Genomic DNA, 4,601 nt, shown 5'->3' on the forward strand with positions numbered 1-4,601 from the left:
ACTGTATGCATTTACACAATGCGAGTTGTTGGAAGTACTGATGAATTGCAAGCTGCAATCGAAACTTTTGAGAAGTAGAGCCAGGAGTCTCTGCCCAAAACCTGAACGTGAATTTTTAAACCTTGAGATGGTGTCAGTGCCTAGGAATGATTTTTAAATGAGATTGTCATGCTTTGAAGAAAAAAATTCTAATCATCATCGTCCCTTGGATAAAAACTTGGCAATCGCCATGCCCGTTGAGAATGAGAAATTTGAAGTGTATGGAGAGGAATTTTTAAATGAAGGTATGGCCTTTCTACACGGGCTAAAAATTTGTAAAGGTGGAAATTCAATGCATGAACTGAAGTGGAAAGAAAACATTTTGATGGGCGTTATACAACGCTGAGTTGATATTAGGGTTTTGTGCCCTACCTGCGTTAAGGTGGTAAAGTTGGATAAATTGGGTTGGACCAGTGTTACAGGATGGTGCATTTATTTCTTTCTTATACTGAGTTGTATATTAACGTCTACAACGGTTAACACTCCTATATGTGTGGATGATATATAGTGAATGAAATACAAATTTATATCAATATATAGGTGACATATCATTATTGGAATTGTTACTATATACACACAACGAACGCCACCACCGAGTTAAATGCATCGCAGGTCTTTGAAGGCGTATCACATTATTCTGAGAGCGTCACTCTTGAATAATACATCAATTAAGAAGTTGTATAGATGGCATATATGATAGCTTCTCTACAAATTCCACCAATAAATGGAAAATCTTTGGGAGATCAAGAATGCTTGCATGGAACATATTACTCATCACTTGTCGATTCCACAATAATCTGTAGAAGTTTTGTTCATGCAAATGTTTCAAGAAGACATATATATGGTTGGAAGTTTTTGACGAAGGAGAGGAAAACTAAAGGCAAAAGTGATAGACAACTTATCTCTGAGTCACATTCAGGACACTTGCATACATTTGCATCCATGGGAGAGAGTAGTGTCGGAGATCCTGCTCAATCATATGATAAAGATTCCCCTGTGAGATTGTTTACATGACCTGATTCAAAGAGTCCACGAATATGCATAATGGGCGGTGGATTTGAAGGTCTTTATACTGCTTTACATTTAGATTCCTTGATGTGGCCTCCTGATAAGAAGCCTCAAAACTACTATTGAACTCTTCTGTGCTATTTATCAAAGATAAAGTGAAGACCATATGCCCTTGTTATGGTTCAAAAGGCAATGGATTATAGACTTCTAGCAATGTTGGCGCTTCTTATCTTGAAAGTGGAATGAAGGTTGAATATGACTTCCGGGTTATTGTTGGCACTTGGTGCTGAGGCAAAATTGGATGTCGTGTAAGGTGCCTTAGAGTTTGCTCAACCATTTTCTACTTTGGAAGATGCCATAGTTTCAAAGTGGATTGTGTGGGTGTTGGCGAGCAGCTTGTGAAAGAGATATTGGAGAAAACACTTAGATCTTTGGAGCAGAAAAGGTTTGGAAAGAGAGAGTCTCCTATTCATGTCATTGTGGTTGGATCCGAATACTGTGGGAATGAATTAACTGAAACTATCGAAGAAAGATTAGCAGATCAAGGGAAGGTCCAAGTTGTTAATGTAGAATCTTTGGGCAGCGATCAATGTCCAACCTCTTTTACCTTTCAGGTTTCAAAATTTAGGGGAGATGATGACTCTTGGGAAGAATGATGTAGTATGTGCGCCAACCTTCGTAGAGGACTTAATTCCTAATGGCCGTGTGGTAAATATAGCAAGGAAGTTGGCTTACTTGTATCGAATGCCTACGAATGAACAAAGAGTTAAAGTTGGGCTTAGCTGGCTGGAAAAATCTAGCATTGATTACATTGCAGATTTGCAAAGTGCCATTACACAGGCTTTGGGAAGTTGAACGAACAAAGAGTTGGGCTTAACTGGCTGGAAAAGTATAGAATTGATTCCATTGCACATTTGCGGAGTGCCATTACAAAATCTTTTGATGAGACTTAATTATAAATAATATCACTCACTCTGGTAATCCCTAAATTTAACATGAACAAACAAGGAGATTTGAAGGGCTCAGTATGAAAAATCAATGATTCCTTCAAGTGGGTGAGGAGATGTTTTACTTTTTAGAGCTATGGACCTCAAATCATCTATCCAGAGCACTTTCGGCATAGTCGATCTTGGAAATTGGCTCAATGTAGATACATTCTGATTACTTGAGGCAACCAATATTAACACATACCTGACCTTTACATCAATGTCAGCTACAGTAATGATCAAAGAAGGATTATGGATTCTGAGAATCCCTTTCATGCTTGCATAGGTTGAATGGGTGAGAGAAACATTAGAATGTGATGATTATGAAATTGAATTAATCTCCCAATTAAATATTTTGAAGAGTCTCTCTTGGAAAACTGCTTTTGGTCATCGTAGATCCAAAGAAGCCTCTTCACATGGGCATAATGAGCCTCTTCATACAACAATGAATGATTTCTTTCCTACAATAGATCATAATTTTTCAAGGAGAGGAACCAAGACAACAACTTCATTCACAGAATGACCATAAAACATTTCATCTATATCTTGAGGATACATTGCATCCCATTGTGTGATGTAGCCATGAGAAAAGACTCTCTACCATTGATCATCACTAATTTTCATTATATCCTTGTGAATTACAATGGTCTGAGACACATGCAAGTCTATGATCATTATCTCCCCATGTTTCTTTGTCTTGTGGGTCTGTTGGAAGAACAAAAGGTCCAACATTTCTGTACTTTTGAAATAGGTAGCTGCATCAAAGGGTTACAATGGCATGGTATATGATATTTGAAAATGGAAATTTAAGAGTATGCATGCATATATAGGTGTGTTGGGATTTAGTTCCAACTGCAACATAAACAGCTCGACATAAATCTGATTTGTTGTAGATATTCCAGACTGTTGGATGCCTCAAAGTCGTGCTTGATATTTTCCACATTTATGTGCATTAAATTTTCAGCATTAAATTCCCCTGCAACAGCCGACTTCATTTCTTCAAAAGGCATCACTGCTTGCTGCATTTAATACGCAGATAAGCTTTAGAAGATATTTTTATTATCTTATTGTTTAAAGTCAAATATGTTTTAACATATAAATGTAATGAACAACAGTTCTGTTTCAAGGTTAGAAAAATGAAACTGAGTTTTTTCTTGTAACGCACAGCAGTGCTGAAACTGAGTTTTTCTTGTAATGCACAGCAGTGTTGAAACTCTAACTTTCTGAGATAGCAGAAATTGGTTTGTAGAACTAAAGCGTTCCTGTAGTAATCCCTCTGTCAAGAGAAAGATGCTCTTTAGTATAATCTTTTGTGAAAATCCCTCTATGTGAGGAAGACGAATTTGTATCAGTTGGTTTACTGTTTATAAATAGAAGTTTTATTTGCACGTTGCTGTTACACCGTAAGCAGAAAATAGTTTCTCGTTGCTGTTACACCAGTTTCAGCGTTGCTGAAACACCGATGTTGTTACACTGCAAATAGCAACTGACGAAATTGCGTTGCTGAAACACCAGTTTCAACGTTGCTGAAACACCGTATTCCGCAAACGATTTTTATTTCCGCTGTGTTAAAACAGAGTATTGTTCTGTTTTTCAATTTTGTTTAGAATTATCAGAAATTCCAACATGGTATCAGAGCTGGTCTAGGCACTCAGTGAGTCAAAAACAGAGTTTGTTTTTTCATTGTAGGAGTTGTAAGAAGCTTATTGAGCAGATTTTCTCCAGCAGAGAAAGTTTTTGCCTGTTTTTATTTATACAGTCAGTATCTCTTCTTTATTTATACAAGTTAAGATGGCAGATGCTGGAACAGGTTTGAAAAATTCCCAACTGCCACAGTTTAATGGGAAAAATCACAGTTATTGGTCCATAACAATGAAAGCATTGTTTGCTTCTCAAGGAATATGGGAGCTGGTTGAAACTGGCTATGCTGAACCTGCAGATGCAACAGCGTTAGCTGCTTTAACAGTAGCAGAAAGAGACCAGTTGAAGAGCGACAGGAAGAAGGATGCAAAAGCTCTCTTTTTTCTCTTCCAATAAGTACATGAAAGTGTTTTTCCACGGATTACAGCAGCAACAAAATCCAAGGAGGCATGGGATATTCTCAAAACTACCTATCAGGGCATGGAGAAAGTGAAGACTACAAAGTTGCAAATGTTGAGGAGAGACTTTGAAACACTCAGCATGAAGGAATCTGATACAATAGATTCATTCTTCACTAAGGCTATTGGGTTGATAACCCAGATAAGATCTCATGGTGAGATTCTTGAAGAAAGAAGGATTGTAGAGAAGATCTTGAGAATTTTACCCTCAAGGTTTGAATCTATTGTGGTAGCAATAGAAGAAACAAAGGATCTCTCACAGTTCACAGTAGATGAACTGAGTGCTTCTCTTATGTCTCATGAACACAGACTGAGTAGAGGAACAGATTCCTCTTTTGAGTAAGCATTCAAGACTCAGATGTCTTTTGGCCAAGGAAAAGGTCGAGGCAGAGCAAATAACAGAGGTCGTGGAAGAAGCCAAAACAAAGCCAGAAATAATCCTGCAAACACAAGTGGAAGGAGCTGCAAT

The 4,601-nt window shown here is 37.6% G+C and overlaps 1 pseudogene; it reads left to right on the forward strand.

Moving 5' to 3' along the window:
* Positions 1-723: 723 nt before the first annotated feature.
* On the forward strand, positions 724-1,703 carry LOC149212538 (alternative NAD(P)H-ubiquinone oxidoreductase C1, chloroplastic/mitochondrial-like; annotated as a pseudogene).
* Positions 1,704-4,601: the final 2,898 nt, after the last annotated feature.

The sequence above is a fragment of the Pinus tabuliformis genome, chromosome 1_1 (genome assembly GCF_031772625.1).
Source record: "Pinus tabuliformis cultivar Carrire ecotype Pingquan chromosome 1_1, CPIR1, whole genome shotgun sequence".
Classification (NCBI taxonomy): Eukaryota; Viridiplantae; Streptophyta; class Pinopsida; order Pinales; family Pinaceae; genus Pinus; species Pinus tabuliformis.